Here is a 23,964-nt window from a genome sequence, read left to right as displayed (position 1 = left end):
ACTCATACCATTATGATTTTATTTAGTAAAATTACTTTTGCTGGATTAATATTATAAACCTGCTGTGGTTTCTTACACTTGTAAAATTCCATGTAGGCAGCTCTAAACTTTTTAGCATTTAAGTAGATACACTGGCTGTGATTTTAATAGTTTTGTGCTTAGTGTAGTATTTTATGAGTGGTTAATAGCTTCCTCCTTAAAGATTATAGAACTATAAAATTTTAGAGGTAGAATAAAGTGCAAGGTCACTTGCTCTAACATTCTTTCACAATTTTGACTAAGTGACTCAAAAATGGAAAGGAATTTACTCACTCAAAACAGAATGATTTGTCCTAAAAATAGTAGTCAGGACAAAATATCAAATTTAAATATCAGAATTTCCTTATTCTGTTGTTTTACTTCTTGTGAACTTTTCCATAAATAATTAGATTTGTTAGTAAAGCTATTTGAATCTATAGAAACTTGATGTAAATTTTAAAATTAAGAGTAAGAAATCATATGATCACCAAAATATTTCTATTTCTTTGCATAATTTTTTATAAATGCTTTCATGGATTTTGATATATATTTTTTCCATGAATTTGGTCACTGCTTTTAAAATGAATTTTTTAATTTTTTTTTTTATTATTGAATCACCATGTGAAAAGTTACAAAGCTTTCAGGCTTAAGTCTCAGTTACACAATGCTCGAATACCCATCCCCTCACCAGTGCAGATATTCAACCACCAAGAACCACAGTAAACCTCCCCCCCACATCCCCCCAGTATCCCAGCCCCCCACCCCACCTGTGTAGCTGATAAAATTCACTTCACATTCTCTTTACTTTGATTACATACAAACAAAAAAACTCACTATTATTGTTTGAAATTTCCCTCCCCCCCACCCAGAGTTGGACCTGATGGAAAGGAAGGATTTGATAATTTGTTTTCCATTGCTGAGAATGAAGAGATATGGGGTCGTGTGGCCACAGTAGCAGCCGTGAGGTTCTAGATTTCTGTATTTTAGTGACAGAGTCCAGAGGGCTTTCTGCCAGAGGTTGCATCATTGCTAGCTCGGACCTCTGGGCTACTTTATATTCCACATATGAGTGTAATATTTCTGTGTCTGTCTCTTTCTTTCTGACTCATTTCATTCAACATGATACTTTCCATGTTGATCCACTTATATGCAAATTTCATGACTCCATGCTTTCTAACAGCTGCATAGTATTCCATTGTATAGATGTACCAAAGTGTTTTTAACCAGTAATCTGTTCTCGGGCATTCGGTTTTTTTCTAGATTCTGCTATTGTAAACTGTGTTGCGATGAACATACAGGTGCAGATGTCATTTTGACTATACTTTTTTGCTTCTCCAGGGTATATTCCCAGGAGTGGTATTGGTGGGTCAAATGGGAGCTTGATTTCTAATTTTTTGAGAAGCAACCATATTGTTTTCCAAAAGGTCTGGACAAGTTGGCATTCCCACCAGCAGTGTAGGAGGGTTCCTTTCTCCCAACATCCATACCAACAGTGGTTATTTTTGTTCTTTTGGATGTGAGCCAGTCTCTGTGGTGTGAGGTGGTATCTCATAGTTGTTTTGATCTGCATCTCTCTGATGATTAGTGATGAAGAGCATTTTTTCATGTGCCTTTTAGCCATTCGTATTTCTTCCTTGAGAAAGTTTCTGTTCATTTCTTCGCCCCATTTTTTGATGGGGTCGAATGTTTTCTTTTTGTAGAGGTCAACCAGGGCCTTGTGTACCCTTGATATCAACCCCTTATCGGATGGGTATTGGGTGAATATCCTTTCCCATTCTGTAGATTGCCTTTGTATTCTGGTCACTGTATCTTTTGCAGTGCAGAAGCTTCTTAGTTTAATATAGTCCCATTTGTTTATCTCTGTTTCCACTTGGTTGGTCAGTGGCATGTCATCTTTGAAGATACCTTTATCTTCAATATCATGGAGAGTTTTGTCAACCATGTCTTCAATGTACCTTATGGTTTGTAGTCTGATGTTGAGGTCTTTAATCCATTTTGATCTGACTTTTGTGCATGGTGTTAGGTTGAGTTCTAAGCCCATTTTTTTGCATGTGGCTGTCCAGTTATGCCAGCACCATTTGTTGAAGAGGCTTCCCTTGTTCCACTTCACATTTCTTGCCTCCTTATCAAGGATCAGATGATCATATATTTGGGGTTGCATGTAGGAATATTCCACCCTGTTCCACTGGTCAGAGGCTCTGCCTTTGTTCCAGTACCATGCTGTTTTTATTGTTACTGCTTTGTATTAAAGTTTGAAGTTGGGGAGGGTGATGCTTCCCATTGTCTTTTTCCTAAGAATTGCTTTAGCTATTCATGGGCATTTATTGTTCCGTATGAATTTCAGGAGTGTTTGATCAATTTCTTTGAAGAATTTCATAGGTATCCTTATAGGGATCGCATTGAATCTGTATAGTTCTTTGGGGAGTATTGCCATTTTGACAATGTTAAGTCTTCTTATCCATAAGCAGGGACTATGTTTCCATTTCCTCATGTTCTCTTTTATTTCATCGAGTAGCATTTTGTAGTATTCCTTGTAGAGATTCTTTACTGCCTTAGTTAGGCTGATTCCTAGGTACTTGATCTTCTGGGGCACAATTGTGAATGGGATTTTTTTTAAATGTCACTTTCCTCTGACTCGCTATTTGCGTATAGGAAGGCCATGGATTTTTGTGTATTGATTTTATAGCCTGCAACTTTGCTGTACAAGTCTATTGTTTCTAGGAGTTTCTTAGTGAAGGTTTTAGGATTCTCTAGGTATAGTATCATGTTATCTGCAAATAGTGAGAGCCTGATTTCTTCCTTTCCTATCTGTATACCCTTAATGTCTTTTTCTTGCCTAATTGCTATTGCAATTACTTCCAGTACTATGTTGAACAGAAGTGGTGAGAGTGGGCATCCTTGTCTTGTCCCTGATCTTAGAGGGAAGGCCCTTAGTGTATCTCCATTGAGGATAATGCTTGCCATGGGTTTGTGGTAGATGGCTTCGACTATCTTGAAAAAAGTTCCTTTTAAGTCTATTTTGGTGAGACTTTTCATCATAAATGGGTGTTGGATCTTGTCAAATGCTTTCTCTGCATCTATTGAAATGATCATATGATTTTTATTTTTACTTTTGTTGATATGATGGATTATGTTGATCGATTTCCAAATGTTAAACCATCCTTGCATCCCCGGGATGAATCCTACTTGATTGTGATGTATGATTTTTTTTATGAGTTGTTGGATTCTATTTGCTAGTATTTTGTTGAGAATCTTCGCATCCATGTTCATCAGGGATATTGGCCTGTAGTTTTCTTTGTCAGTGCTATCTTTGTTTGCTTTTGGTATTAGGGAGATATGAGCTTCATAGAAACTGTTTGGTAGAGTCCCTGTTTCTTCAATCTCCTTGAATAACTTGAAAAGAACTGGAAACAGGTCCTCTTTAAATATTTGGAAGAATTCGCTAGTGAATCCATAAGGGCCTAGGCTTTTGTTTTTGGGAAGACATTTGATAACAGTTTCAATTTCCTTGATACTAATGGGTCTATTCAAGTATTCTAAGTCATCTTGATTTAGTTTTGGGAGATTGTAGGAATCAAGGAATTTGTCCATTTCTTTTAGGTTCTCTTGTTTCATAGCATAGAGATTTTCAGAGTAGTCTCTGATGATCTTTTGAATTTCATTGGTTTCTGTTGTGATATCCCCTTTTTCATTTCTGATTCGGTTTATTAGGGTTCTCTTTCTTTCTTTGTGAGTCTTGCTAGTGGTTTATCAATCTTGTTTATTTTCTCGAAGAACCAGCTTTTTTTTTTATTGATCTTTCGGATTGTCTTTTGGGTTTCCCCTACCGTTAATTCCTGCTCTATGTTTTATTACTTCTTTCCTTCGGTCTGGCTTGGGTTCCTTTTGCTGGTCCTTTTCTAAGATCTTGAGCTGTGAAGTCAAGCTCTCTATGTAGGCCCTTTCCTCCCTCCAGAGGAATGCTTGCAGGGCTATAAATTTTCCCCTTCAATAGCTTTAGCTGTGTCCCATAGGTTCTGATAGCTTTTGTCTTCATTCTCATTTGTTTTGAGGTTTCTTTTGATCTCTTCCTTGATTTCCTTTTTGATCAACTCATTGTTCAACAGGGAGTTGTTTAATTTCCAGATGTTTGATTTGGTGCTCCGTGTCTGTGTGTGCTTAGCTTCTATTTTCATTGCATCGTGGTCTGAGAAAATGGTTGATACAATTTCTATCTTGCTGATTCTGTTGAGGTCTGTTTTGTGACCCAGCATGTCTGGTCTATTTTGGAGAATGTTCCATGTGCACTGGAGAAGAATGTATATTCTTTCATTTTGGGGTGTAAAGCCCTGTATAGGTCTATAAGCCCTCTCTCTTCTATTTCTTCCTTCAGGGCCATTGTTTCCTTGCTGAGTTTTCTTCTTGTTGATCTATCCAGTTGTGATAAGGCAGTTTTGAAGTTTCCGACCTGCTATTGTCGTGCTAGTGATGTCCTCCTTTGTAAAAAATTAAAGCTCGCCGAGGGGCGTGAGCACTTGCAGGCTCTCCGGGCGGCTCTGTCTCACCGCCCTCGTTCAGTGCCTGGGAATCGCTGTGTGCTGTCGGTCGAGGGCAGGCGATGGAAGGAAGAAGGCCAGACTGGTTGCTCGATCAGTTTATTTCATTCTCTCTCCCTGCTTCTCTCCCGGCTCTCGGTCTCTCCCTGGATCTCTGGATCTGGCCCCCCCAACCCACTCTTACAGCCTAGTTAAATCTCCACAGCAGGAGGGGTTGGGGCGTACACATAGGTGTGGTCACCATCAATAGGGTAAGGTTCCTTTCCCTTAGGGGATGCTTCTCCTAGGACTTAATTCTCTTTCAGCAGGAGGATCCACCCAAGGGCCGAGTCCCATGAATGTGTTTCTCTTCTCCTCAGACAGCAAACATATAAGAATTCATAATATTAATTATTTTGTATGGATACAATAAGAGATGCATTAAAGCTTATAGAATTGCTCTCCTGGGGCCATCTCAATCTCAGACTACAGTGCTCAGGCCAGATCAGTCTTTCCTATCCCTGGCAGGGTCCCAGTCTCATAATTACTATTGGATCATGACAGCATTTGTCTATGATCAAGCTCTTAACTTATAGTTAAGAATTAGGCACTTTGGCCAGGCCCATCTTGATGCCAGGGTAGCACATAACTCACCGCTTGCCCTGGATCCTTCCCATCCCACGTCGGGACCCTGCTTTGGGGGTGCTAGGAACTGAGGGCAACTGAGGCTTAAGTGGAGAAAGCAGATGCCCGGGAGGGAATAATATTCGAGGCCAATTAATTCCCAAGTTATAAAAACATAATATTGTCTTCTTGTGTCTATACAAAACAGACATAGCTTTAAAGTAAATAATTCAAAAGGCACAAGAAGAGGAGAAAGGCAATATTAACTTATATAATATAAATTCACTATCCTAGGAAGGTCTGACTTTACAAATTAGCAGAGTCAGATTAAGGGAAAGCCGCGGATTAACGCTTTTGGGGAAGAGAGCATGGAGAAATGATTATAGCCAAACAAAGGGATGGGAGAGATTCGGGAACACCTTGATGGGTGCGACCGGGGTAAGCCTAAACTCCGGAGAAAACCGGGACAAGCTACTTGTGGCAAGGAGGGAAAGGACAGAGTAATGTCATCCTACACTCCTTAAAGTTTGTTAGGAGTTGTTTTAAATATTTAGCTAGTCTCTCATTAGGTGCATATACGTTTAAGAGTGTGATTTCTTCCTGTTGTACATATCCCTTGATGAATAGAAAATGACCGTCACTGTCCCTTCTAATCTTTTTCAGCCTGATATCTATATAGTTAGATACTAGTATGGCCATCTCAGCTTTTTTGAGGGAGTTGTTTGCTTGTATGATTGTTTTCCATCCTTTGACTTTGAGCCTGTGTTTGTTCTGACTGTTCAGGTATGTTTCTTGTAGGCAGCAAAAAGTCTGGTTTAGTTTCCGAATCCATTTTGCTACTCTGTGTCTCTTGATTGGTGCATTTATCCCATTGACATTGAGAGAGATTATTGTCATGGGATTATGTGCCATTTTTCTGTAGGGTTTGTTGTTCTTGTTAGGGTTTTTCTTTGTCTTACAGCAGCCCCTTTAGACGTGTTAACATATTGTTGTATCAAAAGAAACATCCCGTAAGAAATATTTTATCATTGCAATTTCTTAGTAGTCTATTCTATTTTCTTTATTATCTTAGAATTACCAATACCAATATTTAGAAAAAAGTTTCAATGCTTTTATTTCATTTTTTATATTTTTGCAATTTTGACATGATTTTCTATTTTTGTGATAGAGTTTTATTATTTTAATTAATTAATATTTTAATTAAATTATTGTGGGATACACAATTGTCAGGCGTTCATGGTTGGGTTTCAGTCATACATTATTACCACACCCATCCCTCTACCAGAGTACATTTCCCAACTCCAAAGTCCCCAATTTCCCTTTCACCATCCCACTCTCTCCCAACCTACCCCCAGCCTTACCTGTGTGGCAGGCACTTTTCTTCTTCCTCTCTTTCTTCTTTTGGGCATTATGGTTTGCAGTAGAGATACTGAGAGGTTGTTATTTCTGGTCCTTTACCTACTTTTAGTGCACAGTTCTTATCCAGAGCGATTATTTCCAACTATTATTGTCATAAAGTTCCTTTCTCTATCCAAATTGCCTTTTCCACCAGCTCTTGAAGCAGGCTTCCAACCATGGAGATTTTCTAATTCTGGCATGAAAATATTTACGTGAATGCTTAAATCATTGCTATATTTAATCTTATGGAGAACTCATATTTATTATTAATTTTAGTTCAAAAATCCAAACACAGGCAACATCTTTTATGAGTAGATATCAGAGATATTTTCAATTACAAATTACCTTTCTTTATAAAACATTGATTAACTGTTAAAGATATTGTTATATCTGTTTGTGAAGCCAAATTATATGCATATAAAACTTGGTAAACTTTGCATTTGAACTGAAATTGCAATCATTAACAAATATTTCGATTTATTTTCAGTAATGCTTATTATACCATTTCTTGAAATTATCTCATCATTTAGCCTAGCTCTTTTAGTTAAATTTATTTTACTTTTCACTTATCACTTACAGCTTTTCTTTTGTTTTAAATTGAGTTGCTTGATGGGCCTGTGCAGGGGAAGGCATTTGCCTCACACTAGTCTGACCTGAACTGCATCTCCAGCACCAACTGGTTCCCTAAGTACCACCAGGAGTGACCATTGAGTAAGGGTCAGGAGTAAGCCTTCAGTGCAGCTGAGTGTGGCCCCCCAAACAAAATAAACAAGTTAAATTAATTGCTTTCAAACAGTTATTATAATTTGGCTTCTTATTTAGAGTTATGCTCAGGAGAACTGGAAACTACCACCAAGGTAATTCTCAACTAACATTTCAGGTCTGACAATTCAGTGATTGGCCAGTGCTGCTTTGGGCCAGCAGGATAGGATCACCCCGATGTGATCTAGGGGCCACTAGGTTTACCACTTGCAGTAGTGAAGAAATTGCATACAGTGACAGGAATGAATGGACTCAGACCCAGTTATGTGACATTGCACTTAGTAGACTCTCTGAGTCTTGTGAGGACTATTGTTTCATATGAAAAGTTAGCAACTGATATACAGATTTAAATCTTCCATGAGAAATGTTCTATGATCTGTATCTGTTTCAAACTGAAATGAAATATTTCTCCACCAGTCTGTTTCTATTTTGTCCTCCCATACATTTAGCATAGATTCTTCCACTCTTAGTAATTTCTTCATTGTGTTTTATGCTACTCTGTAACTTTTCTTTTCATTCATTATTGCAGTTTTGCATTCTTTTTCATTTTACTCCTTACTCCGATTTTCAATTCCCATGGCTTCCATTGTTTCCAGACTACTTTCTGGAAAATTACTGAATTATATTTATTTGTTGTACCTAGTGTTTTAGAGTTCATGTCTACTATTACGTTTTAATAATTGATTTTTAGTGACTCACCATGATTTGTAAAAATACTCATAATTGAGTTTCAGGTACACAGTGATTCAATACTAATCCCACATCCGTGTCAGCTACGCTCCATCATTTCCTCAGTTTTTTCCCCAATACTCCCGCCTGCTTTTTTGACACGTAAATTGTGTTTTTAAACACATGGCCTACAATGCTGGAAAGGTAGGGTTTTATACATAACATAAAGTGGAAAAATAGTAATGCAACTTTAAAAAAATTAAGTTTTTATTTACATGATAATATCATTTTCCAACCCCTATTGAAGAGCATTTTACTCTGTGTGATTTAGACTAGCAGTTCTTTTCTTTTTTTTTATTTTTATGACAGGGTGTTGTGTCACACTCAGCTGTGCCCAGGTCTTACTCTGACACACTCAGGAATCTTCCTGGTGGTGTTCAAAGGCCAAAGCAAACATCTTATGTGATGTACTAACTCTCTGGCACATAATTATTTATTTCTGTTTGTTGTGTATTATTGAAATATATTTTCGTACAATATATATTTTAAGATAACCTACTTGTGAGAGATCAACTTCCAAAGTAATTACTATAAATCATTTGCTAATGCATCTTGCTTCTACTTGTATCTTTCTTATTTATTTTCATTTAATGTTTGCTTTTTTGAGACATACCTGGTAGGGCCTATCTCTGACTCTGCACTCAGGAATAACTCCTGGTCACACTTGGGGGACCAGATAGCATGCCTAGGATTGAACCTGGGTTGTCCACGTGAAAGGCAAGTGTCCTACCTGCTATAATATCTTTCTGGTAAATCTTCTGATTGAATTTGTACATCTGCTAAAACACTTTGCAGGTCATAATGCACTAGCTCTTCTTCTTGATATGTTCACTTAAATTGGTTATTATTCAAGTAATCTGTGACTTTTTTCTCCTGCTTTAGAATTTCTCTTCTCTACTATGTATTACTACCAGTTCTTTGATATTTTCCATTATGTCAGAGTTAATTTACTAGTATTAGTATTTCTCCGGGGTATCTTACTCTAGTTATCTGTACATCTTATCACAAGGTTTCTTAACAATTACTTCTTAATGTTTGAAAACTGTGGGAGAAGCTTATATTCCTGTAATAAGACTGAGTTTTGGAGGGCTAGAGCTATAGTTCATCGGCCCGGGTACTTGCCTTTCATGCAATCTAACTAGGTTTGCTCTCAGGCACCCCATATGATTCCCCGAGCTCCACCTGAATAATTCCTGAGTGCAAAGCCAGGAATTATTCCTAAGTACAGAACCAGGAGTAAACCCTGATATGCAGTGGGTATTTGTGGCCTAAAAATAATAATAAAAATAAAAAGCATAGAAACTCTGCGCTTTTGTCTCAATATCACTGTCATTCCATTGCTCATCGATTTGCTTGAGCAGGCACCAGTAACGTCTCCATTGTGAGAATTGTTGTTACTGTTTTTGGCATATCGACCATGCCATGGGTTGCTTGCCAGGCTCTGCTGTGCAGATGAGATACTCTTGGTAGCTTGCTGGGCTCTCCGAGAGGGGTAGAGGAATCAAAGGCAAATGCCCTACCCGCTGTGCTATAGCTCAAGCCCATAGTCTCAATATAGCTATCATATAACAATATCTCGGGAATCCTTTTAGTTATATAGCTCATCTAGTATAAATTTCATTGTTATGAGGCTAGGTGTACATAAGTATTCATTTATTCTTATGGAGAGGACATTCAGTGTTAGAACTTTACCAGCTCTTTACTCTTTGCTATCTTTATAAAGTTTTATTTCCCAAGGAACAAATAAATTATATTAGAGTGCCTCTCCCGCTAAGATGTGACTTTCTCATACCTTTCACAGCCATTGCCTCAGCTTACCTGATCATACACAAATGAAGGGAAAGATTGTTGCACAATAAACTCACCTTACTAAAGAATATACTATGCACTGAAGTGAAAGCACTGAGAATATGCATAGCATATTCTTTAGTATTTTCTGGACTTTGACCCATTGAAGGTAGCTGCAGTAGTGGAATTATATTGCCTTCAAGCAGATATCTTGTACTCTTCTCCCTGCCTCCATCTTTGTGGTAGTTTTTATAAAGAAGTTTGAACTAATATAATAATAAAAAATTACTTTAGGCATGGAAGCAGAAACAGATATCACACAATATTAAACATTACTCACACTACCAGCGGGTACTGAGTAGATATACACTGAAATATGTTTTAAGATTATCTAAGTATCTTGTCAGAAAATATAATAATATTACATTGAATGTATGAGTATGTTAAAAAGCTGGTATTATTTGACTGAGCACTAAACAGTTGAAATGAAAACATAAAACACTTCATATTCAGGAAAAGTATGGAGAAAAATTACTTTTCACACCCAGCCTCTAATATGAAAAGTTGTGATATTCTGCAAAACTATAATATGTTCAACCCAAGAAAAAGGTGTTTCAATATTATCTAAAAAAGAAAATGTCTAAATGGTAGCGAGCTATTGTAAAGAAAGATGATGCAGCAAAGAATTATACCCTTGGCACAGTGCCAAGAAAAGAAGAAACCAGTTGCAGATATGGATAAAGAAGCTGAAGCTATACTTGTCACACACTTGTAAAGACTGAATATTCACTGCATGTAATACTGCATCCTTTGAATATTTGTTTTTAAAATATATTTGATTCTGTCTATAGTTTGCATTTTTCTGCTAAAATAAGCTCTCCAATCTTGGACTCTATTGATATTTTTCTTAAGTTATAACTATAATCATGATATTTAAATTTCCTCTGATAGTTTTTGTATTTATGATTCTGATCAATTATATTTCTACCAAGACTATATTATTTCTTGAATACTTGTTTGTGTTGAAAATTTTCTGGATATATAGTACTCAGATTGTTATATATTTAGTTCACATCTCTCTGCTATGGCTCTAGTGTATGAAATTCTGTTCATCTCTTTAGAAGAAAGACTGAAATAAATTGAAATTTTCTGTTGCTAAAGTCATCCCCAAATAACCTCTGAATTTTCCAGAGGCTTAAAATTACTCTAGAAATAAATTTCCATGGTGTATGCAAACTTTTCTAAAGGGTTCTCAGAGTGTCTATCACAGTTACACGTTGAGAAAAATTCCATTTATTTTCAGATGTATCTCATTCAGACTTGGGAGGAAAAAGAACATTCTATAATGTACAGGTTAGTTTTCAGTAACAAGAAGCATGGCCAACTTAGTTCTCTTTTGCTTCTTTGTGTTTCTTGTACTGCTCTTATAATTTTTTTTTTATGTACAGAGTACTTATGGCCACTCTTACCATCTTCTAGAGTTTTAGAACTGGTGTGAAAGAATTCAAAAATACTATATTATGTGTACTGAAAAGGGGAAAGTGGGTAGAGTTCCTAACTTATATAACCTCCAAGTTACTTTGAAAATCAGGCTCTAGCCAATTACTGGAACCTTTTCATAGAAAAAGGACCCTTATCCTATTTCACTTTTCTCCTCATTAAGTCTTAATACATATTGAATTAATACTCCCTTAACTACATAATTAGATGCTAATGATACATGCATGCATGAAGAAATAGCACAGTTAATGCATGTGCAACATTAACACCACCCTAATCCTGGCCCTGATACTTCTATCCAACATCTATGTATATCCTTCTATCTTATTTACCACAATCTTTAAGAATCTCTATCCAAAAGTATGAGTTGTTCCTTGAGAAACTACCAACAGCCAAGTCTTCAGTATTTAGTCTCTCAATAAATATTTGTACTATTTAACTACCCTGTCTTATCCTTGAATTGTTTCTTTGAAAACATAGAGAAGGTATTTGCTTAGGTAGAGGCCCCTCATATATCTGCCTTAACCTCTTCCATTCTAAGTTCCTTTACTCCTCTGAGATGCAATTTGCAGCTATTAATTCCTAGGCTGAAAAGATCAAGGGGACAGAAAACTGTGTGAGACTAGTAGATTAGTCATCTGCATGAAACAGGAAATCTGCCTGGGTCCTCCACTCTCTTTGTGGTCTTTCCCAGGCCTGTCCCCCAGCAGGGGACATTTTCTCAGGATATGAAGACTTTCCTGTGGACATTTAATGGGTTGAAACTGGCAAAGAGTTTTGCAAATGTCCATGTGTGTGGTCTAGAGGGGTATCAACTTCTCATGTGGATCCTTAAACACCCAGCAAAGGTTTAGCAATTCAAGGAGAATTTTCTAATTGCTATATTAGAATTTAATGTCTTCCTTGACAAGCATATTCCTAAACCCTGCTATTCTTTCTAGATGTATCTCTCTCTACACTATATATTATGCATTTTGCAAAAACAAATTTTTGTGAGTGTAAAAAGTAAAGTTTATAGTTAATCTGTTTTACTGTGAGGAAGAACATGTCAAGGATTATCTCTATGGCCATACACTATGATCTATTTTTGTCACAGTTCTTTTCTCAAATAGACTGAATCTTAGTCTGCACAAATTTTAAAAAATCTAAATACTGTTTCTAAGCTCAATCTGACATCTTTGGGAGACCCAGTGCTTCTAAAGGGCTTACCTGAAGAAACTTGGCTCTGAGAGAAGTATTGAATACCTGTTTAAGCTAAATCCTGAATATTATATTTTGTTTTCTAGTGTCTGTGTGAGAGGAGAAACTTGACTTAAATAACTGTCATTTAACAAACACAGATAGATTTCACTTGAACTAACTTCCTGCATTATAATTTACATATTGTTTTCAGTTCCCAGTTGCCCCCTATATTTCACATTCTTCCTTTCATACACTCAGATTTTTTTAATTATAAACGCAGTTAAGTTCAGTTTATGCTTGATCCTTTTCTCTAACATGATATATTACTGGTTAAAATTGGTCTTATTACTTAAAAATAGCACTTAACCTATTTTATACTGATATTTATGTTTGAAGTAAACTTATTTTCAGCTCTCTAAATCTTTAAACAATATTCTCATGTGTGTTTGAATAGAATGTTTGTCTTGTTTGTAAGTTTTTCATGTGTCCAATATAAATATCATTTAGTATACATAAATATCTAAGATTTAGATATATTTATAGACTAAGATTTAGTCTATCATCATTCCATAACTGTAGTATTAGGCTGGATACATGCAAGGACAAACCAGAGAGCAGAAGTTCAATATCTGCATATCCAACCAACTCTAAACAACAAGCTCTCTGCTTTGTATCAGTAATTCCCCAGAGTGGAAGCTGAAAGTTAGACCTATGCTTACCAAATAAATTTTTATGTTCCAACTAATACTAAAGTTAAGCTTTATACATCTTAAACATCAAAGAAAATTATTCTTTTTTTGCTTTTTTTTTGGGGGGGTCACACCTGGCGATGCACAAGGGTTACTCCTGGCTCTGCACTCAGGAATTACCCCTGGCCGTGCTCAGGGGACCATATGGGATGCTGGGATTTGAACCCGGGTCGGCCGCGTGCAAGGCAAACGCCCTACCCGCTGTGCTATCTCTCCAGCCCCCAAAGAAAATTATTTTAAGATGATTTCCAAGATAAGTCAAATTCCACTTTCCAATCTGACACAGAAGTTATAGCTGTCAGCATACTTAGTGGGAGCCAAAATCCTAGAATTTTGTGGTTCACATATGAGTAGCTCTTAAAAGTGCAGTGGCTGGTGATGCAAAATGCCATATTCATTGGATTGCAAATATAAAGAAAAATGATTTCTAGGCAGTCAACTGTAATGTTTTCATTATGGACATGATCACTCTGATGTTAAAATATGAAGTTAATAAAAGCATAGTGGAGGGTGGTCTACCATATTTTTGTTTTATTTTACTTGAGTACTGACTTTTGTAGTAAAAAGCCTGGCTTTTGTAGTAAAGTATTATGCTGTTTCCATTATAAATTCCAATTTACATGAGTTTATAGCTTAGCTCTGAAAATTCAAGATGGGCTTCAATTTCCAAAGCAGTGCTAGCCCAGGAGTAAGATTTAAAAAGGCTTGTCCCTGTTACAGAATTCAAAGGAGAAAAAAATTAAAGAGAATTTTGTTCTGACTGATAGTCTGTTTTTTCCTGATAAAATACATACCTATAACAAAAATTATGTGTTGGTATTTTGAATGCAATATTGCAAGTCATTTCTGTGTATTGTATTCTGCAGGAAACTTAATAGAATATTGAAATAACTTATATAAGAATAAAACGTAGAATAGCCTCTCAAGTTGCCAGTATCAAAAATCTTACTTTCTACTAAATTTAAAAGTAATATACCATGAAAAAATTGGATAAGATGAAAAAAAATAAAAAATGCATATTTAAGTTTTTCCACCTTTTTATTGAATCTCTGTGATATACAGAGTTACAAATCTGTTCATGGTGAGGTTTCAGTCACAGTTTTCCAATACCCATCCCTCTACCAGTGTACATTTCCCACCACACATGTCCCCAGTTCCCCTCCTACCTCTCCTACCCCTCAGCTTATTTCTATGGCAAGTTCTTTTCTTCTATCTCGTTTTCTATCTATATTAAAGTTTTTAAGAAATCTATATACAGGGCCAGAGAGATAGCAGTGTATAAGGTGTTTGCCTTGCACACAGCTAAGCCAGGTTTGACCCTGAATGTCCTATATGGTCCCCTAAGCATCACTAGTACAGAGCCAGGAGTAATCACTGCTCATCACCAGGTCTGTCCCCACCAAATTTAAAACAATCTATGTATCAGCATGGAGTCAAATAATACTAATAGTTTCTTAACATAAAATAAGCTTAGAATTAAATTTCAAAAATAAAACAATTAAGTATTGTGATGCCTTTTCACAATAGGAATGAAAAGGGTAGGAAAGGGATATTATTCTGGAAATTTTGATAATTAGCCATCTTGGTAATAAAATTCATAAAGAAAAATGAAGTCAACAAAATATGCTCTTGAAGTGTTAAAATTATATTAGTACTTATTTATTTCAGGATAGGAGGATGTTGTGCTACTACACTGGGTCGTGCTAAGGACTGACTTCTGGCTCTGTTCTCAGGCATCATTCCTGGCAGTGCTTGGGGACTACATCTGTTGCTTGGAATCCAATCTGGACCACCAATTAGCAAGGCAGAAACCTTAAGCCCCCTACCATCTAAATTATTATAAATATGAATTCGTAACTGTTTTATTTTAGATATGAATTTGATATCTGAATTATAAAGTATTATAATTATCTCTGTTGTTTATTATTTTTATTTATGAAACCAACACACAGATATTTTTCAACCTTATATTTTCTTTTAAAAATACACATGGAATGGATATTTAAGGAAATCAGTATCATTCATCAGTATTGACTGTTGTTACTGCTCAGTAACAATGCTCAGGATGGTTGTTACGTGCTAACCTATGGGGAACTTGCTTTCTTCCTTTTGTCTCATGAGTAATTTGCTTAGACATTCAGGGTACATTTTAGAAGAAAGATGCTTATAAATGTATGCCAATATTTAAATACATATATCTTAATCCCAGTAAATTATTTTGCTTTATTTTGCAATTCAGAAGCACTTAACTGTATATGGACCAATTGTGTTTAGTATCAATATTCTGATTGATACTAAAGTTCAGAAAAATAGAACACTATTTTAGGTGCCATTTTCCTAGGAAATAATTCATTAATAAAGTGAATATTATAAGTAATATAAGTATTTTTCATAAATTACATTGCAATTATAATATAATATAAATGTTGTACATTTACACCTGAACTAGTCAATATATACCAGCATGCAGATAATGCTGATTCTGCCTATTCGTTTAGTTTATCAAATGATAGAGTAAACAAGCAAAATTTAATTTACAATTAAATATACTCATATAAAGGCAGATTGCATCTTTTAAAAAAATTGAAATAGACAAAATTATTATTTGGAGTTATTTTCTCCTTCTAGAATGCATAGTGCTTGTAAGTATGGTGTTGACCAAACAAATGACAGTACTATTAGACAAGTGGTCAACTGTATATACTAATTTTAAATATTTCATAAAATAGAAATAAATCCATTATTTTTTTTTCTGCATCTGCAAGACACTGATTGGATCAACATTCCTACAGGCATTCCTAGAGCATATTGGCAGCAATGTTTCCAGGCCATAGTCAATGATAAACCAGGGTGTGCCAAGGAGAGGTATTAGGAAGTCCCATGGCATAGTGTCATGCTGTGAAAAGCACAATCTCTGGACCATGTTTAAAAGAAGTGACGTTTTAGCTATAGTGAAGTAAGTCACCTACGATACATTTATACCATCCATCATAGGATAACTAGGAGTTAAGGCTTCTTCCACACGCAAAGATGTTCCTCCACTTGAGTGAAAACTCCCTCAGTACTCTTTAGATGAGCTGAACTGAAAATTTGATTGTTCTGGAGGCTCATCTTTTCCACAGTGAGGAGAGAACTGATTCAGGAAATCTAAAGTTACTACAAATAGATCAGCAAACCCCATTCCTAGACATTGCATTCCCTGTTACATAGCGATTTATATGTTCCACACCTGTAGGTTGAGCATTAGGAGGGTGGGGCCTTATATTACCAAAGTGCATTTAAACTAAGTCTTGCCTAATAAATTGTAGGTTTTAAGACCCCATAGGATTTTGAACACTATTACTTTTCTTTTGGGGGTTTTCCTTTATTTTGTTTGGGATGGTAAACCCAGTAGTGATCAGGATTACTCATGACTCTGCACTCAAGAATCACTCCTGCAAGTGCTTAAGGGACCACATGGGATGCCAGGGATGGATCCAGGATGATTTGTGTGCAAGACAGCATCTTAATACCTTACTCTCACTCTATTCTGTTTCCTGTTGTTTTTATCTACACCACACAGTCCCACTGACATGGTACTGAATTTAGGCAATCTAACTTCTGTGTGTATATGTACAAATTATAAATTGTATTTACTTTTATTATTAAAATAATACAAAATGAGTGGGTAAGTCTATACAACTTAATCCAAAATATTTAGCTGTCAAGAAATTAGGAAATGTATTTCATGTCATAGAAATGTATTTCATCTTGTTTAGAACACATTTAATTGCTTTTTTAGGACTAGGGCCATAATCAGTTAGGTTTTACTTTTTTTTGTCACTGTCACTGTCATCCTGTTGCTCATTAATTTGCTCATTGACTTGCTCAAGTGGCCACCAGTAACATCTCCATTGTGAAACTTATTGTTAATGTTTTTGGCATATCAAATACTCCACAGGTAGCTTGCGAGGCTCTGCCCTGCAGGCGAAATACTCTTGGTAACTTGCTGGGCTCTCCAAAATGTGCAGAGGAGTCGAACCGGGTTGGCTGAGTGCAAGGCAAACACCCTACCCGGCTGCGCTATCGCTCCAGTCCCAGGTTTTTTGTTTTTTTTTTTTTGTAAAAATAAGAAAAAAAAATCTTATTTCATGTTGTACTTCTATTTGATTAACTAACTAAATAATTGTAGCACTGCCCTCCCATTGTTCATCAATTTGCTCCAGCAGGTACCAGTAACATCTCCATTGTGAGACTTGTTTTTACTATTTTTGTCATATTGAATATGCCAGGTGTAGCTTGCCAGGCTCTGCCGTTTGGGTAGGATATTCTGGATAGCTTGCTGGGCTCTCCCAGAGGGAGAAGGGATTAAACCCAGGACAGCAGAGTGAAGGCAAACGCCCTACCCACTGTACTATCACTCCAGCCCGAAACCATATTATCTAAATTATTATCTAAAATATTTGGGAACCACACCTGTGGTGCTCAGGGCTTACTCCTGGACTGCACTGACCTCTGAGCATCACCGAATGTGGCCCCCTCACACCACAAAAAAATAAATGAATGAGAACGAGCACATGCGCACCAATGAAGGTCCGTGGGGTTTGCAAGCATGCACGTGCACTAAGGCGGGGCCTCACCGTGCCCCTCGGCTGCTGCCATGGCCATCCTGGCCCGGTTCCCGGATCCGGCCTTCCTATCTGCAGGTCGCCAGTGGTGCAGGAGGTTCGCAGGCCCCCTCAGGCCGCCATCGCCCCGGGGGATTTTTTGTTAACTAAATAACATTTTAAATAAATACTAATTAATAAGAAGTATTTCAGACTGTCTCATTTTAACTCAGACCTTGAAATACAAGAACTAGCATCATCTCTATTTTTAAACAGCTTTGAAGAGACAGTTATCTACCTTATAGGAAATAAAAGCTAAACAAACAAGTACATCTTTATTATTACAGAAGAGTTCATAGGAAACAAGGAAGGGGGAACTGGGATTGTAGCAAAGACTGCCTTATGCAAAAAAAAAAGGCTTTCCTTTACTTAAGTGATACTGAGCTGTAGTTTTCTTTTCTTGTGGAATCTTATTCTAGCTTTGTTAAGAGGAAAATATGGGCCTGCCAGAATGAGTTAGGAAATGTTCTATTTTTCAAAACATAGAGGTTAAGTCTTTTAAGTGTGTGGCAGAAGAGGCTGGGGTAGAATGCACTTGCAGTATAAGGCTACAATCTGTGGCAGCCTCACACCTATAGTGCATAACCTTCTCCTGAAAACTGCATCTATATGTCATCAAGAAGCGCTTACTGAGCTGTAACTCTGACTGTGTGATGAGCAGGTCCGTTCTTTGGAGACGGTAGTTTGAAACCAGCCCTTTAGTATTTAAGGACTAAGGACAGTCTGGAGGAAAGGGCCGGTTGTGACACTTGACCAGCTCACTTGAGCAGGGGGCCGTTAAGTGACATTTAGCACATACTGCTTTCTCAGACCCCAGATGCATCATTAATACTCAGCACATGCATGCTTTATGTCATAGGAGCTGTCTAATCCATGGAGATAGATTCCCTAATACCCATATCATCTTCCTTTAACTCTAAGAGTCATCCTAAAATAATTGCATTAATCACACTGTAATTTTATTAATGTCCATTACAAAGCAAGTCCTCTGACTTTGGCCTTTTACTAACAAATTTGTTCATTTTTAATTGTGCCATCACTTATTGTTCACTAAAGTTTTAGAATGCTAAAATATTACTGTTAAAAGGGCCTTGATGGTATGATTACTGTCAGGTTTACAAATGTGAGGCTGAGACTCCCCACACAAATAAATGACTGCCTCAAGGCTCTATTGTGAGTTCACAGCTTCCCATCCACAACTTTCCAAGTTGCTGCTTTAAGGACTATATCTTCCTTATTTTAATTGGTGCCTCTGTTTTGTACAATGATGGTTTTAAATTTAAATAACTCATAAATTTTTAAGACCTTATAGGGAGAATCTATAGGAAGTGATGATCTAATCCTATTCTCTAACCTTTGTAATTTCTGCCTCCCAGGGACTTTCAGTTCTTTTATTTATTTCTTTAGAGATTAACAGTATGAGATGAATAGTACAATAAAACAAACAGGATTGTAGAGAAAATAATTCATACTCATAATTCTACCTCTCAGAGAACCTGGCAAGGTACCTAGAGCATCCTGTTTGCACAGCAGAGCCTGGCAAGCTCTCTGTGGCGTATTTGACATGCCAAGTACAGTAACAATGATGTGTCTCATTCCCCTTACCCTGAAAGAGCCTCTAGTGCAACACCGCTGGGAAGAATGAGTAAAGAGAGGCTGCTAAAATCTCAGCGCTAGGACAAATGGAGATGTTACTGGTGCCTGCTCAAGCAAATCGATGATCAACAGGATGACAGTGATATAGTGAATAAGAAGTATGGACTGGAGCAATAGCACAGCAGGTAGGGTGTTTGCCTTGCCCATGGCTGACCGGGGTTCGATTCCTCTGTCCCTCTCAGAGAACCCAGCAAGCTATTAAGAGTGTCCCATCCGCATGGCAGAGCCTGGCAAGCTACCCATGGTGTATTCTATATGCCAAAACAGTAACAAGTCTCACAATAGAAACATTACTGGTGCCCACTTGAGCAAATTGAAGAACAATGGGATGACAGTGTTATAGTGCTACAATGCTAATACGAAGTTTAAAGTAGATTAATGGAATTAGATTTTATTTAGGCTTCATTATATACCAATACAGGATCTGTTTGTTTAAAAGTCATTTGATGGGCACGGGAAATAGTACAGTGGTGTTGGGCACATGCTTTGTGTAAATGGGAGCCTGAGTTCCAGGCCTGGCACAAGATGGCCCCAAGCACTGCCATGGAAAGGTCTGAGGGCACAATACTGGGGCACCCTGGGGAACCTGGGAAGCTCCCTCCCAGCCTCCATGACTCCTCACTCTGACGCTTCCCAATAGTCAGGTGCTCCTGCGAGCAGCTTATGGACACCCAAGAATTACTTGGGCAACTGCTATCTCCTAAAAGGCATTTGTCAAAGTATTGCTGCTGGATTGAACTTAAAAATATTTTATATGATGCCTGCATTTGCTGAACATATTTTCTTTTACACATCTGTCTACTCTTAGTCATATTTCTCTCTACAAAATTCAGAGGTACACAGCAACTCTGGAAACTTATCTGTTTTGTCCAATTTAAATCTTTAACATATTGATAAAGGAAATGTGGGGGCCTCCTGTAGTTAGAGTTTTAGCTCATTTTTCACTAGTGCCGAAATGTAGACTGTTGGAATACTATGGTAATTCATTCCCATTAATCTTAGCAGATTTAGAAGTGCGAACTGTGCCATAGCCTGGGCTTCTATTTAGCTAGGGAGTACATTACATCAGTGTTTAAAGGCCTCATTTTTAATCAACTCTGCCAGACTATTCAAGTGCTTTAAAACTCTATTTCCTTAAAGTCTAATGCACTGAGTTGTCAGAGAACCTAATAATATTTCCTAGCTAACAAAAGGAGTCTTTTTGTCCCCACTTTCCCACTCATGTGACCCAACTTTTAGTCTCAGAATTGTACCACGGGGGCTCTCATGTACTAAAAGCATTGATTGCAAAAGTTAAAGATAACACAAAGGAACACAATGTAACATTTGTGTGGTAGACTTCTCTGTCAGAAAGCAAGCTGCTTTGGCAGAAGATAAGCTTATTCTCGTTGGGAACTGCAAAGAGCAATTTAAAAGCATGAAATATCATTTTCCTGGTTAATAAAAATATCACTAGCAGCTTCTTTTAATGAGAGGTAGATGACAAACACAAGACCATGTATTTAAGTTCCTTCATAAACAAATATTCACTGTGGTCCCCTCTCCTCCACTTAGTCCTCATAAATGTCCTGTGGGAGCTCACACATATTGGTATAAAAGCTAAAAGATTTTTATGACAAAAAGGTGTTCGAGTCACAAGTCACAGTGTGAAGTCCTGAGGGCCGACCTTGCTGGAGAGACAAAGGCCCAGGATGCCTGAGAACTTGCTCCCAAAACTTCCTAGTTCCTCTGGCTGATGTAGTAAACTGTTTGGAATATGGTCTTAAATGAGTTTTCCCCTGGTTTTGGTCAGAATGTTCTAGATGCTATGTAGCTGCATCTTTGTATTGTGAAACTATAGCCAATAAAAGCAAAAGCACGAGCAATCGGGCTCTGTCTTCGAGGTGCCCCGTCTGTGTGCACCCTCTGCGCTAGAGGCACTGCTTCCCTCCAGAGGGGATATGCTGTGAGGGTCTCATGCTCATGCTCATGCTCATGGCGAGGCGGCCACCCAGGCCCACAGTCAGCAGAGGGAAGTGGAAACTGCTTAAAAGACTCCTTGGAGCCCGCTGAGAATGCCCCCCCCCCCCCAGGGGCAATCGCCGGGCTAGTGTTTAGTGTTGGGACAGGAATTGCCCTGGAGCAGCAGCAGTTCAAGAAACCATCCTGACCGCCCCTAAAGGCAAAGAGAGGGGGTGGGCAAGGGATTCACAAACTGTGGACATGTCAATGGACGATGCTTGTAAGTCCTGGTTGCCTGAGACTGAAATTTTGAATCTGAGACTACGGGAACAAGTAGGATACGTCTTAAGAGAAATCAGGCCCAGTGGCAGATGGTGGCACTTTGCCCGCCTCCTTGCTTGGGCTCTGGTCCCGCTGCGCTGAGCTGCATTCACGTGACACTTATACAGGAATCCTGGGGGCGCCTCGGCCGCTACCACCTTCACTGCCTCGGTAGAAGAGGAGGAAAATATCTCCCCCTCCTCACACACAGAGCACAGTGCCTCTCCCCTGCTCCTGCACCACTTGATATTCCCCATACCTGAAAATACTATTTATTACCCCAAGGGCCCAGCACTAACAGCTTCCTCTAAAAGGAACCCGCTGGCCTCAGCTATTCCCATGGGCTGCAGATAAGCCAGACAGTCAAGCCCTTCTTGCTGAAACTAATAACCACTCTCACTGCCATTCAATTAGAAGTTTAAATCCCTTCCTCCACCACCACCGCTGCTGGCCTCCCCCCAGCTGCTCACCATGGATTTCACTTCAGCTGAGAAGGAAATGTTAATTGCCTCCCTCGGACCATGGGGGAGCTGAAGACTAATGCAGACTTAGCTTTGCAAGCATTCCCCTGGCTCAGCACCAATAACGTTCTCTTGACCTGTTTCCATAACACAGGCTAGGAGCAGAATCTGGTGTTTAGGTTTGTGAAACACTGGCTCAGTCAGTGCCAAACGCCAAGTGGGATCACTTTGCCTGGGGGCAGTCTTCTCTTTCTCTGCTACACCTCTGCACCAGGCGCCCTGGCTTCACTGCTGATGAGGCAGAGAAATGGCGTTGGACACATTGACTTTGTGCCCACCTCTTTGGATGTGCTTGTGTGGACACTTCTGTGTTTAAGTCGATGGAACTATCTGTGTCAGGGCTCTGAGTTACTAAAACAAGTTTAGTGTTCTAAATGTTTTGTGAATAAAAAGAAAATAGCCAGATATCAGGCAAAGGAAGTATGCACATGTAATAAAATGGATTGAAAATGAACAAGGAGCTAAAAATAAAAGCAATTTCTTAAAATAGTTCTGGATCAGCATAAGATTGTTCATTTCTAAAAACAAGAAAAAAAGTGATAAAACAGAAAATTAGGGAAAATAACAAAGGCACATGACTTTCAAATTATACTATACTTAGGCAATATAAAACTTTGTTTCTTTCCCCTAGATTGTGCACTTTCAATGTACTTTCCCCAAATTATATTTTATTAAAGGTTGTGATTTTCAAAATTCTTTCAAGTTGCGCTTTAGGTATATGATGTTCCATCACCAATGATCTTGCTACCAATGTCAACTTCCTTCCACCAGTGTTCCTAAGTTTCCACTGTAACCCCATCCCCTCGTTAGCTGCTAGCCAGCCATTTCAACAGGCGCCTTTCAAACTTTGGTGATTGAGGTTTGGGTCTCATGATTTCAGTGTTACTGGCTTTGAAGTTTGGATATTCAGCTCTGTAATTCCTTAACACCACTGATCTACCTTGAACCTACACCTATTACTTCTCATCTGTCTCTTCTCCAGACTCTTCTCTACTTAGTTGTATTGAAAAATATAAACTTAGTGTATATAAGACTTCTTTGACCATCTAAGCTACTGTAGAAAAAACTTTTAAAACAATTATAAAGTTTTGTGAAAGTTTGTGGAAATCTATAGGGTTTAAGAAAAAATGAACTTAATTTTAAGAATAATTGACCAAAATTAAAATTTATAAAATCACTACAGTTTCAAATATTGCAGTTTGAGAACATTTTTTATGTTTAGGAAATTAAAATGATTCTTTCCTCTTTAATCCATTGCCTATAGCAATGTGATATACTGGATCTTATAATTAAAACATTTGCTTTTTAAACTCCTTGAAATTTTTTGTACATTTTATGCTTGCTTCATTTAAATGTATTGCTTATAAAGATAAGAAAGACTTAAAAGTCTTTGCCTTTTTAATAAATAATTTGGAAATCAAGGAATTTCAAAATGCTATTATTCAAGTAAATCCTGATGGTAAAATATTTTTTAATCAAAAATGGAGAGAAATTAGACCAGGTACATTACATGTATAGAGAGAGCTGGTTGTTAGATCCAGTGAAGAACCACACAGTCATTGAAATTCCTCTATATTCATAATTCTTAAAAATATTAAAAATCAAACTGTCACTA

Source organism: Sorex araneus, chromosome 3, assembly GCF_027595985.1.
Source record: "Sorex araneus isolate mSorAra2 chromosome 3, mSorAra2.pri, whole genome shotgun sequence".
In the NCBI taxonomy this organism is placed as follows: Eukaryota; Metazoa; Chordata; class Mammalia; order Eulipotyphla; family Soricidae; genus Sorex; species Sorex araneus.
The sequence above is the reverse complement of the archived record's forward strand: the minus strand, read 5'-3'. Positions refer to the sequence as shown.